We start from the raw sequence: 13,730 nt of genomic DNA on the forward strand, positions 1-13,730 counted from the left end.
GCCAAGTTTTTAAGTACTTGAGGGGATTGAGAAGTTCAGTGCAAACTGTAGCCACAAGCAAGGACACTCCTTCCATTACAATAAGAGGAGGAGATGTGGATACAAATGCAGTAGGTAGTGGATCTAGGCTGGGAAAACTAGGGAGGACTCGTCCTCAGACATCTATTTCCTTGTCAGTATGCAGTGAGGTGAAGAGGTGAAATTGCCACCTGGAAAGAGAGAAGATTTACTGGGGAAGTGTGGTAGGATTAGCTGGCAGTGTTAGCTGCTCATTTAAGATTTGAGGTCTTTGATTTAAACTGAGACTGATCACCATGATGGGATTTTCTCCATCCATGCTTAGCTGCTCAGGTGCATGCACAGAGCACATAGATTACTGGGTGTAGTTAGGGCTGGGGTTCTGCCGTCTGAGTGTGATGGAGGGAGGGGGCTGGCATGAGTAAGGTCATTTGCAGGGAAATGGTTGAAATCCTGAACTTTGCGCTGTATTTGAGTTCTAAAGGCAATCCATATAGGCCCTTAGCTCATTTAATGGCCTTAGTTAGCCTCATGTCTCAAATCTTAAAACACAAACCTTAAACAAAAACATAATGATGTATATATGTGGTCCCCCCCGCCCTCCCTCCTTTGGAAGCTTGGTATTTTAAAGTGGAGAAAAGAGACAAGAGACTGTTAGCTTCTTGGTTTTCAGTCGCTAAGCCATGTCCGACTCTTTGTGACCCCATAGTCTGTAGCATGTATGTAGCATCCCATACTCTGTAGCATGCCAGGCTCCTCTGTCCTCCACTATCTCCTGGAGTTTGCTCAAATTCATATCCATTGAGTCGGTGCCTATAACATTTTAAAATTATGTTAGATAGCCACAACAGAGGCCAGAAGACAGTGGAAAGGCATTTTTAAAGTGCTTAAAAAACAAAACAAAACACCTTGTCAACCTGGAATTCCATATCCAACCAATAAAAACCATTTTTCTTTTTTTTGATGGAACAGTACTTCAAATAAATATCTTTTAAAGGTAAAAGACAGAAAAGAGTGTGGGAATTCCCTGGTGGTCCAGTAGTTAGGGCTTGACACTTTAACTGTCAGACTTGGGTTTGATCCCTGGTCAGAGAACTAAGATCCCAAAAGCCATGTGGTTTGGCCAAAAAAAAAAAAAAAAAAATTAAAAAAAAAAAGAACTTCCTTGGTGGTCCAGTGGTTAAGAATCTGCCTGCCAATGCAGGGGACATGGGTTGGATCCCTGGTCCGGGAATATCCCAACTACTGAAGCCCACGCGCCCTGGAGCCCGTGCTCCACAAGAAGAGAAGCCACTGCAATGAGAAGCCTGCGCGCTGCAACTGGAGAGTAACTCCCCAACTGCCGCAACTAGAGAAAGCCTGTGTGCAATAATGAAGAGCCAGTGCAGGCATAAATAAATAAACATTATAAAAATAAATAAATATGAGTGGCCCATTGGGCCCAGATCATGCTAGCCCTCTTCACAGGTGATTACTACACAAGCCAGAATGAGGAGACTTGAAACTGCCGGGTGGATCAGACACTTGGCCGTTGCTTTCTGTCTCCCAGGAGCATGAGAAACGAATGTCTTCGAAGCGTCTTTGATGAGCAGAACAAGGTGACTAGGGGAGTGCGTGGCTGACATGACTGACTTAAGGTGGCAGATACACACCTGCAAATCCAACTGGAATGTTCACCTTGGCCAGACTTAGCATATACTCTCCCCTGGACGGGCTGAAGATACACTCTTGCGTTCTTGATCCTTGGTCTTCTGTTTTGTGGAACCCATGCTTCTAGACTCCCTGTGTCTTCTGCTGACAGATCTTTTCTTCATATGACACAATGAGTTAGGTTGCGACATCTCGAGTCACTTTTCCCATGGCTATTTTCCATGACTTCCTATTTTTTTAAAAAAATTATTTATTTTTGGCTGTGCTGGATTTTTCTTGCTGTACAGGCTTTTCTCAAGTTGCAGCGAGCAGGGGTTACTCTCTAGTTTGGTGCTGAGGCTTCTCAGTGAAGTGGCTTCTCCTGTTGCAGAGCATTGGATCTAGGGCACACGGGCTTCAGTAGTTGTGGCTCCCAGGCCCTAGAGCACAGGCTCAGAAGTTGTGGCATAGGAGCTGAGTTGCTCTGCGGCATGTGGGATCTTCCCAGACCAGGGATCAAACCCATGTCTCCTGCACTGGCAGACAGATTCTTCACCACTGAGCTACCAGGGAAGCCCTTCCATGACTTCTTAGCCACACCTTTGCGTGCCACCTGTAGCAAGAGTCAGAAGTACATAAAATAATCTGTGGCTGGGGGCAGGAGGTGCTAAGAAAGTAGAAAAGATGATGGTAGAAATAAACAGCCAGTTAAGTACTCAGACTATTTAATTCAGACCCTTTTCAGGGTTTCTGGTCTCTCTGGGTCTGTTTGGATTTTAATCCTGTGAGTTTTTCCTATCTTCCGTTTACCCTTCCCAGCTGGACTTTTGATAGCTTGGAGCGTGGCATTTTTCTGTGCACTCTGTCCTACGGCGCCTTCTTGAGTGAAAGCAGGACCCCTACTGTTGAGTCTTATGGGCTATTTGCTCATCGTCTTAGCTGCAGCCCCTAGCAGAGCAGTCTTTTCCTAATTGGCATATAGAAAAGAGAACAACAGCAGTATCTTGGCTTACTGAGGTATTGTAAGTGTTTGTCAAAACTCATGTCAAAACATTTCACAGTGAACAGAAACAGACTCACAGACACAGAGAACAGACTTGTTGTTGCAAATAGGGAGGGGGTTGGGGGAGGGGGTTGGGAGGAGGGGGGATTGGGGAGGTTGGAATTAGCAGATGCCAACTAGTCTGTATAGAATGGATAAACTACATGGTTCTACTGTATAGCACAGGGAACTATATTCAGTATCCTGTGATAAATCCTGATGGAAAAGAATATGAAAAAGAATATATATATGTACACTGAATCACTTTGCTCTAGAGCAGGAATTAACACAACATTGTAAATCGATTTAACTATGCATCAGTTAAAAATTGTATGGTTTATAATTTAAAAAAAACTAAAGCAATATTGAATCTAGTTGATATGAATATTGAACTGTTGGGGTAAAGTGTTCTGATATCTGCAGCTGACTGTGAAATGCATCAGAAATAGGATGAGGGAATTCCCTGGTGGTCCAGTGGTTAGGACTCTATGCTTTCACTACTGAGGACGTGGGTTCAGTTGCTGGTCGGGGAAATAAGATACAGTAAACTGTGAAGCCTGGCAAAAAATAAAAAAAAGAATGAATTTAGAGGCATTTATTTTAGACAGTAGGGAAAAGGTCTCAAAAGTTGCAGGTCATGTGTAACAGAGCACTGTCACTTAGATACTGATTTTTTTAAAAAGTAGTATTTATTACAGGCTTCTTAGGTGGTGCTAGTGGTAAAGAACCTGCCTGCCAATGCAGGAGACATAGAGATGCAGGTTCGATCCCTGGGTTGGGAAGATCCCCTGGAGGAGGACGTGGCCACCTACTCCAGTATTCTTGCCTGGAGAATCCCATGGACAGAGGAACCTGGCGGGCTACAATTCATGGGGTGGCAAAGAGTCGTACACAACTGAAGTGACTTAGCAGCAGCAGCAGTGTTTATTACACATTTCTGTAATTTCAGAAGAAGAGCATGTGTATTGCAAAGCAACTGAAGAGTAAGCAGTTTCATTTAAGCGTGGTTGTGAGTGATGGGGTTGTGTCATGGGCCCAAGATGCTTTTGTGCAGAGGGAAGATATATATATAGGGAGCGTATCAAGGATACGCTAAGATATAGGGAGCTAAAGGATACGCTAAAGATATAGGGAGCGTATCAAGGAGCCCAGCCCTGTGGCTCAGCAGTGTGCTTGACTAGCCAGTGGTGCTCACTGAGGGAAGTGTCTGGGCAGCTTTCCTAGGGGCTTCTCAATTAAGAATCCATTCTCAAGCCAGTCATCTGATGATGGGCACTTGGGTTGCTTCCATGTCTTGGCTATTCTAAATATTGCTGCTATGAACATTGGGATGCATGTATCTTTTTGAGTTAGTTTTGATCTTTTAGAAGATGTGGTACAGAGACTTCCCTGGTGGTCCAGCAGTTAAGACTCCTTGCTCCTAATGCAGGGGACCCAGGTTCAATCCTTGGTCAGGGAACTAGATCCCACATGTTGCAACTAAGAGTTCTCAGGCAGCAACTAAAAAAATCGCACATGCTGCAAGGAAGATTGAAGACCTCATGTGACTCAGCTAAGACCCAGCACAAACAAAGAAGTAAATAAGGTGTGGTATGTGTACATGAAATATTACCCATGCAAATAATGAAAAATCACCATTTGTAGTAACATAGATAGTCCTTGAGAATATTATATTTAGTGAAGTTAAGTCAGACAGAGAAGGACAAATCACATGTGATATCACTTATATGTGGAATCTAAAATATAATACAAATGACTCTGTGTACAAAACAGACACAGACTCACAGAGAAAGCAAACTTAAATAGTTACCTTTATAGTTACCAAATGAGAAAGCAGGGGAGGGATTAATAGGAGTGTGGGCTTAAAAAAGCTATTACACATAAAATAGATAAACAATAAGGATTTACTGTATAGCACAGGAACTGTATTCAATGTCTTATAATAACCTATAATGGAAAATAATCTAAAAAATATATGTATAATGGAATCACTTTGCTGTATGCCTGAAACTAGCACAATATTGTAAATCATCTGTACTAAAAAAAGAATCCATTCTCCTGTCAGAGTTGACCAAGGCCAGGGGTTCATGTATAGTGTTTTTTCCTTCCTTGAGAGAACCTGGAATAAAGAAATTCTGTATGAAATGCTATGAAAAGATCTCCAAAAGTGAAAAGAGTAGTGTGAGTTGTACGCTATTGCTGTGTACAACGGATGGGAAAAAACGCACATCTGTATTTGCCTGTAGCGCTCTGAAAGGAATACGAAGGAAGAGCAGTGGTTTTGCGGGAGCAGGGGAGGTGGGGCCCGTCCCAGTCATGGATACAGTGGGAAGGAGGCTTTCCTTGTCTACTTTAAAATTTATTTATTTTTTTACTCTTGCCTGTGCTGAATCTTCGTCTCTGCGCTCGGGCTTTCTCTAGTTGCAGCAAGCGGGGGCTACTCTCTATTTGAGGTGCACGGGCTTCTCTTGTTGAGGAGCACGGGCTCTAGAACGTGGGCTTAGTAGTCGTGGCCCACGGGCTTAGTTGCCCTGTGACATGTGGAATCTTTTTGGACCAGGGGTCAAACGTATGTGCCCTGCATTAGCAGGCAGATTCTTAACCACCGGACCACCAGGAAAGCCCCTCTTTGTCTACTTTTTCAGAGTTCCGGTTTTGCAGGCTGTGTGTGCTTGTTGCTTAGTCGTGTCCAACGCTTTGTGACCCCATGGACTGTAGTCTGCCAGGCTCCTCTGTCCTTGGGGATTCTCCAGGCAAGAATTCTGGAGCCTTCCTCCAGGGGGATCTTCCCAACCTAGGGATCGAACCCAGGTCTCCCACATTGCAGGAGGATTCCTTACCCATCTGAGCCACCGGGGAAGCCCAAGAATACTGGAGTGGGTAGCCTATCCCGACCCAGGAATCTAACTGGGGTCTCCCACTTTGCAGGTGGATTCTTTACCAGCTGAGCTGTCTTTTTATGGTGTTTGCAGGCGGTGTAAGTGCATTTCCTACCAAAAAATTAACAACTAAAATGTAAAATAAGAGGCTATAAGTTAATATGAGACAATTCAGTCCAGTTCCTTGGAACACATCAAGACAGGAAATTTTAAGGTGTTGGTAGTCCCTGATTATTTGGAATTTCAAAGACCAGCACTATGCTGTGAGAGCCGGGACTCTGTGTCTTAATGATGCACATGTGTCTTATCATGCACATGACTCTGCCATCAAGGTGCTTTACTTTGATGCTAGTTTTACTTCTCTTTGCTTTTTTATTTAAAATTTTTATTTTGGCTGCCAACTCACAGCTTGCAGGATCTCATTGTCCTGATCAGGGACTGAACCCTGGGCCACAAGCGGTGAAAGCACTGAGTCTTAACCACTAGACTGCCAGAAAACACCTCTCTTGTCTTCTGTTTTGTGTGTATTCTAAGGGCTTCCCAGGTGGCGGTAGTGATAAAGAACCTGCCGGCCAATGCAGGAACCATAAGAGATGTGGGTTGGATCCCTGGGTCGGGAAGAGCCTCTGGAGTAGGAAATGACAGCTCACTCCAGTATTCTTGCTTGGAGAATCCCATAGATAGAGGAGTCTGGCAGGCTACAGTCCATGGGGTCTCAAAGAGTCGGACACAACTGAAGCATGCATGGACACATGCACATGTATTCTACACAGTTAAGTTTGTCATCTTCTCTTTCCCTTTTCACAGAGGTATTTGGGTAGACCCTGCCTATCTGTGGGATTTGGGAATGCAAAAGTATGTTGTCTCCAAGAACACATCCTAAAAGACTGGCATCCTATAATGGCTGTGGCTCCTGGCTGCAACTCCGCTCATTCACCAGAGGGTCTCAGTTCCCTGTGGTTTCCTTGCTTCTTGTCGTTCAGGCTTTTAGGGACAGAGTTGGTCACTCTGGCTTTGGTCTAGAGACGTATGATGAGAAGCGCTTTCCTCAATAAGTGTTTAATAAATTAGAATGCAGGTTTCCATTATCCCTTCCTGAAATGGGGCCAGCCACTGTCTGTCTGTAAGGATGTCTGCAGAGTGAAAAAGTAAACACAGAATCAGGAATCTTGTCGTTAATGCAATTTGCCTTTGCTTTTGGCTTCCTGTGTTCGTCTTTGAGACGCCATTAAAAATGCATGCAGGATGTGAGTGAGATAAAACATATCAAAATTCAAGCTGATTCCAGTTCACCATGACACTCCATTTCTCTGGCCCTCTGGCTTCCAGCGGCTTTAGCCCAGATCCTGGGGGTGAGGGATGAGAGCCTCTAGCACTGAAAGGTACTGCCCTAAAGCTCATAAAGCTTACTTCAAAGGAGAGTTGAGAATTCCCTGGTGGTTTGGAGATTCCCTGGTGGTCTTGTGGTTATTAGGACTTGATGCATTCACTTCAGGGGCCTACAGGCCAAGTGACATGACCAAAAAAGAAATAAAACAAAAGCAAAAACAACACCACCACCAACAAAGAAACCAAACGAGTGTCTTTGCCACTCGACCTGTGGAATTAGTAACTTACTTCATATTAATAACAACAGCTGTCCCTTATTGGGCTTATGCTGTATACCAGGTAAGCTACTTTATATATAAAAACTTATCTAGTCCTCATAACAGCCCAGTGAAGTAAGTTACTATTGTTATTCCCATTTTACAGATGAAAAAACTGAGAGAGGTTAAGTGACTTGCTTAAGGTCACACACAATGAATGGTAATCAGGAATTTGAACCCACACAACTGGGCTCCAAGGCCCATCTTATCAACCACGTCTACTCACCTCCCATCTGATGTGTGTTATGTGTGTGTGTTTGGCACATACAATTCTAAACAGTTATGGTGTTTGGTTTTCTCACTCTCGGCAGATCAAGAATTAGGGCCACTAGAAGCATGTGTATAACATCGGGAGACAGACTGGGGATCTAGTGGGGTCTGAGGAACCAGTCACATCCAGCAGTCTGGTCTCTGTTAATGAGTCATTCTCGCACATTTCAGCTGTCCTTTCAGGAACCACAGGGCACAATAGAGGAGCATGATTCCGTTTATCAAGATGGTTGTGGCAGACACCATCCCTAATATTCAGTTTTCCCTTCTCTTAGTAATGGAATCCCCAGGTTTTCTATGGACCACGCCGCTGGGTCTCGTACTGCGAGGCTTGGCCGTGTAGCCCTTGGGCTAGGAGCAGAAGTGGGATGTACCAGATCAGCAAGCTCTGCCCTTTTGCTGCTCCTCTCATGGGCTGGGATACGGTCTCAGGGGATAGGGAAACACCCAGCGGTTACAGCAAAGGATGTAAAGAACTTGGGTCCCCGACCCTGTGGAGTCACCAAGGGCATCCTGGACTGTTCATTCCTGCACTGTCGTATGGGAGAGAAACCAGCTTTGTTGTTGAAGCTCTTAGTGTGGACAAACTCACAAGCTGATGAATACACCCAGGACATCAAGGAGAGGCTACATTATGTTTGCTGTATTTTGTTAATAAGTCAAGGAAATATTCAGAGCATTTTAGAAATAATTCAGTAACAAGTTTTGAGGCCTAATGGGAGCAATTTTAATTATTTGGAAACATCCCCAGCAACTTTCGAAATGCTAGCAGAAAAAAGAACACACTCCGCTTGGTTGATGTGATAAAGAGAGGAAAGAGAGAATGTAAATTCAGTTCAGTTGCACAAATATTTATGGAAAAGCTACTTCATGCCAGACAAGGCTGATGGTGCCCTTGTCCTCAGGGAGCTGACAATTGGGCTTGGGGATCAGGGGGCTCGGGAACACTGATGAGCAAGTGGATATAAAAGTGATCAAGCTGATGGGCACACACCCTGCCCTGACTTGAGCATCAGGGAAGGCTCTTAGGAGGAGCAATCAGAAGGTTTGCTGGCTGCTGTTCCCGCTCTTGGCAGGGTGAAGTTTTCTTTAAAGAGACAAGTACTTGTGTCTTATGGAGGTTGGACCTGAAAAGCTCGTTCAGAAATTTCTCTGCCTTGAGAGACGTGAGCCAAGGAACTGACACCTTGAGTTTCCCCCCTTTCATCTTTTCTTCTGGTTTCAAGCTCCTCGCTTCTTTGAGAGAGACTCCAGATAACCTTGGGTGGTCATGGTGCTGTCTTGGGATGTGGGTTAGAAAATACTCCCTAGGATATACTTTCCAGCAATCAGAGGGTTTCAGCTGAATGCCTTTTCTTTCATCTTTATTTTTTCAAATTTTATTTCTAAAAAAGTAAAGACATCCCTTAGCTGGCAAAGGTCCATAAAGTCAAAGCTATGGTATTTCCAGAAGTCAAATAGAGATGTGAGAGTTGGACCATAAAGAAGGCTGAGTGCTGAAGAATTGATGCTTTTGACCTCTGATGCTGGAGAAGACTCTTGAGAATCCCTTGGACTGCAAGGAGATCAAACCAGTCAATCCTAAAGGAAATCAACCCTGAATATTCATTGGAAAAACTGATGCTAATGCTGAAGCTCCAATACTTTGTCCACCTGATGGGAATAGCCGACTCACTGGAAAAGACCCTAATGCTGGGAAAGATTGAAGGCAGAAGAGAAGAGGGTGGCAGAGGATGAGATGGTTGGAATGGCATCACCAATTCAATGGACATGAACTTGGGCAAACTCCGGGAGACAGTGAGGGACAGGGAGGCCTAATGTGCTGCAGTCCATGGGACTGCAAAAAATCAGAGATGATTTAGCTACTAAACAACAACATTTGTTTATTTATGGCTGTGCTGGGTCTTCATTGCTGCAAGGGCTTTTCTCTAGTTTCGGTGAGTGGGGTCTACTCTCTAGTTGCGATCCATGGTCTTCTTAATGCAATGGCCCCTCTTGTTGCAGAGCACAGTCTCTAAAGCATGTGGGCTTTAGTAGTTGCAGCTCCCAGGCTCTAGGGCACAGGCTCAATAGTTGCAGCACCTGGACTTAGTCATTCCGCAGTATGTGGAATCTTCCTGGACCAGGGATTGAACCTGCGTCTCCTGCATTGGCAGGCAGATTCTTCACCACTGAGCCACCAGGGAAGTCCTATTTTTAATTTTTGACTAAAAATTTTATATTGGAGTATAGTTGATTAACATTGTTGTGTTAGTTTCAGGTGTATAGCACAGTGATTCAGTTATACCTATACAAGTATCTATTCTTTCTCAAGGTCTTTTCTTTCATCTTTCAATAGTGGTAAAAGCAGAAATAGTCAGGAGCCTGAGAAATTGAAGCGGTGCCCACAGGAAGCAGGGTCAGCGCTCCTCCCCCCTCCCCTTTTCTCTCTCTGTCTCTTCCTTGTCCTCAGTGACAGGCTGACGGATGACGGGCTAATTATCGAAGTCTGGCTGTCAGTGCTGGGGATGGTGATGTTACCCTTCCCCTAGCAGGGGACTGTGAGGATGACAAATTGGAGGTATTAGATGGCGCTTGGCAGACAGAGAGAGTCAGTAATTAAAGACTTTGGAGCAGGCTTGCAGAAATATTGATGCCTGACAGACAACTGATGTTTTCTTTCCCCCAGAGAGTAGAACTCTGAAAAAGAGTCCAGATTATGGTAGTTGGGGTGACTCGTAGAACACAGAGGAGAAGCAAGGAGAAGTGGAGCCGGGCGGTCACGAGAACTCTTTCCCCAAATGGTGGTTTCAGGCTGGCTTCCTTGGAGTTTCGCTCCAGACATTTTTCTTGCCCCTTCAGTCCCCAAAGTTAAGACCTGGCTTTAATTTTATCTGATTTTAGTCAAAGCCAAAATCCAGCTGTTTATGCTGATAGAGTTAAAAGCATTGCTTTTAATTTTGTTTTAAGGAAAATTATTTTCTTTCACACACGTGCATACATACAGTTATACATAGACATGTATAACTGTACACACACACATATGTACACACACATATGCATACATGTGCTGCGCTGTGCTTAGTCGCTCAGTCGTGTCTGACTCTTTGCGACCCCACGGACTGTAGCCCACCAGGCTCCTCTGTCCATGGGATTCTCCAGGCAAGAATACTGGAGTGGGTTGCCATGCCCTCCTCCAGGGGATCTTCCCGACCCAGGGATCGAACCCAGGTCTCTTGCATTGCAGCTGGATTCTTTACCATGTGAGCCACCAGGAAGCCCAATATATATACATATCAGTATTTTATTTGATTTTTAATAAAGATTGATTGCATTTTATGCAAAACTTTGTGACCAGATTAAAAAAAAATACTAACGATGGAATAAATAAAATACCAAAACAAAAATCTCTTGAATTTTGCTAAAATTTTGAATTTCAATTATAAATGAGAAGACTTTGATTTATCCTGGATGAGTTAACACTGTCCTCTTTCAAATAATAGATAAATATGTTGAGTAGTAACTATTTGGCATGCTGTACTAAGTACCTGAGTTTTAATCTAATCTCTCCCTAAAAAAAAAAAGGTATAAAATTGCTTCCTGATGTTAATAGAGAATGAAATCCGTAGCACAGCCTAGCAAGTGCCGTGTCCTGAGCTCTGCCTCTCCCTCCTTCATGCTCTGTTGTTTTACTTGATTTGATTGTCTTCTCAGCACTTCTTTTTTTTTAAAAAAAAAAAAAACTTTTTATTTTGTATGGGGCGTCTCTGGTGGCTCAGGTGGTAAAGAATCTGCTGGCAGTGCAGGAGACCTCTGTTTGATCCCTGGGACAGGAAGGTTCCCTGGAGAAGGGACTGGCTACCCACTCAATATTCTTGCCTGGAGAATACCATGGACAGAGGAGCCTGGCAGGCTACAGTCGTTGGGGTTGCACAGAGTCGGCCACGACTGAGCAGCTAACAATACTATAGCCACTTAACAATGTTGTGATGGTTTCAGGTGAACAGGGAAGGGACTCAGCCCTGCATATACATGGATCCATTCTCCCCCGAATTACCCTCCCATCCAGGCTGCCAGTGGGCAGAGTTTCCTGTGCTATACAGTAGGTCCTTGTTGGTTATCCACTTTAAATATAGCAGTGCGTACAAGCAACTGTAAGTTCGCACAGCACTTATTTCTATCTCTCATTTTTGTAGTTATTTCTTTGTTGTTTAAAAAGGTCATTGAACGGAATTCCTTTGCAGTCCAGTGGTTAGGAGTTGACACTTCCATTGCTGTGGCGTGGGCTCAATTCCTGGTCGGGGAGCCAAGATCCCATGAGCTGTGCAGTGGTGGGGGAGTGGAAGGTACAAACTGCTGGGTATAAGACAGGCTCAAGGATGCTTGTACAACATGGAGAATATAGCCAGTATTTTGTAGTAACTGTAAATTAACCGTTACAAATTGTGTCGACAGTTAAACAAATTTTTTTAAGTCATTGAAATACACCATAGTTGTAGAAAAGTCCACTTAGGTGAACTGCTAGATAGATTTTTCTGGCGGTCACTGACTTTAAAAACATGCTTATTGTAAAATATGCATAACATTTATTATTTTAGCCATTCTTAAGTACAGTATATGATTCATTGGCATCAAGTTCAGTTATGTTGTTGTGCAACATCACCCCTGTCTGTCTCCAGAACTTTTCCATCATCCCAAACTGAAACTCTGTACCCATTAAAGAACAACGCCCTGTCCCCCACTCCAGCCCCTGGTAACCACCGTTCTTCTGTCTGTCTCTATAAACTTGGCCACTCCAGGGACCTCCTGTATGGCTGTGGACTTTAATATGAAGTGGACTGGTTGTGGTCCCAAGACCGGACACCGTGTGTCGTCCATTCCTTTTTATTCAGTGCAAGTTTATGAATGTCTACCTGTGTGATGGCAGTCCTCAGCTAGCCATGGTGCCTTGAAGACTGTTCTCATGGATTTTTCTCTTATTTTCTGTCATTCCCATGAGAAACTGCTAGGCAACTAATGTCTCAGTGTCAGACCACAGCCTCCAGTGTGAGTAATAAGAGCTGCCACATTCACAGTTAACTTCCCGAGCCCGTCACAGTAATAAGTGGGTTCCTTCCCCCTAAGTGCATTCGAATGAGTGCTCAGCAGTGATGCGAATGCCATCTTTTAGAATAAATCTAAGCCCTGTTTGAAGGATGCTGCTTCCAATTATGATGATTTCTGAACGTTTCTTCCTCTGCTCCGAAAGACTCTTCTGAATCTGAGGGCTTTGTATCCAAGAGTGTCTGTTTAAAATCAAAATGTGTTAAGTATGCAGTCATGCCTCTTTCTGACCTGACCCCTTCCCTGAATCTGAATCCTATCTAGATGAGGAAGGAACATCTGGAAGTCATCAAGGCCTGTTTCATCCAGGAGAAAGGCACATCTAATTTAGAATATTTCTGGAAAATGAAAAAGCAGAATAGGAATTCAAAAAGATTGGAGTGTGTTGGAAGGACATGTCCACGCCTTACTCTAGAGCCGTTTGGTGTGGAGGAAGCAGGGAGTCCTGCAGCCAAGGCCTTACTCTTACCAGAGCCCCATTTCATGAATCAGTGAGCAGTGCAGACATCAGAAAAATGGACCACGGTTTCTTATAGGAGCTGGAGATGACTGAAGAGGAAGATATTTTGTATGTAACAAGGACAAACAGCCTCCTAACCCCATGTAAGTTTTGGAGGAACTGTTGAGGATGCACATGAAACTCATGGGATGAAATGATATTGTTCTCAGTTCATAAGGCCCTCCCTGTACTGGGATTATACATCCACACCCTGTACCACAGGACTCTGTATTGTCCCCCACTGGGTGTGGATGGAGTGCACGTCCTCACTTCAATGATTTTGAGTTTCCCCACGTAATTTGCTTTGGCCAAGAGAATATGGGTGGAAGGGGCAGTGTGCTAATTTATACACTCCTCTCATGCTTATGGCATTTGACATGAGAAGAACATGTCTCGTGCGGACTTCCCTGGTGGTCCAGTGGCTAGGACGCCAAGCTCCCAATGCAGGGGACCTGGGTTCAATCCCTAGTCAGGGAACTAGATCCCACAAGCCACTACTCAAGAGTTCAAGTGCTGCAGCTGAAGATTCTGCATGCCACAACGAAGATCTCTCATGCTGCAACCAAGACCTGGTGCAGCCAAATAAATAAATTAAAAATAAATACTAAAAAAAAGAAGAACATTACTTGGGGAGCTATGGGCCCCAGGAGAATGAGACAAAACCT

The 13,730-nt window shown here is 44.1% G+C and overlaps 1 protein-coding gene and 1 non-coding gene across 2 annotated transcripts in view; both read left to right on the forward strand.

Annotated features, from left to right (window-relative positions):
- The window catches only part of SPATS1 (spermatogenesis associated serine rich 1), a 44,395-nt gene that overhangs the window by 2,389 nt on the left and 28,276 nt on the right, over positions 1 to 13,730 (forward strand). The gene's annotated exons all lie outside the window — the stretch shown is intronic.
- Positions 13,470 to 13,542, forward strand: TRNAW-CCA (transfer RNA tryptophan (anticodon CCA)). Its single transcript has one exon. It is a non-coding gene; the product is annotated as a tRNA-Trp (tRNA).

This window comes from Dama dama, chromosome 7, assembly GCF_033118175.1.
Source record: "Dama dama isolate Ldn47 chromosome 7, ASM3311817v1, whole genome shotgun sequence".
In the NCBI taxonomy this organism is placed as follows: Eukaryota; Metazoa; Chordata; class Mammalia; order Artiodactyla; family Cervidae; genus Dama; species Dama dama.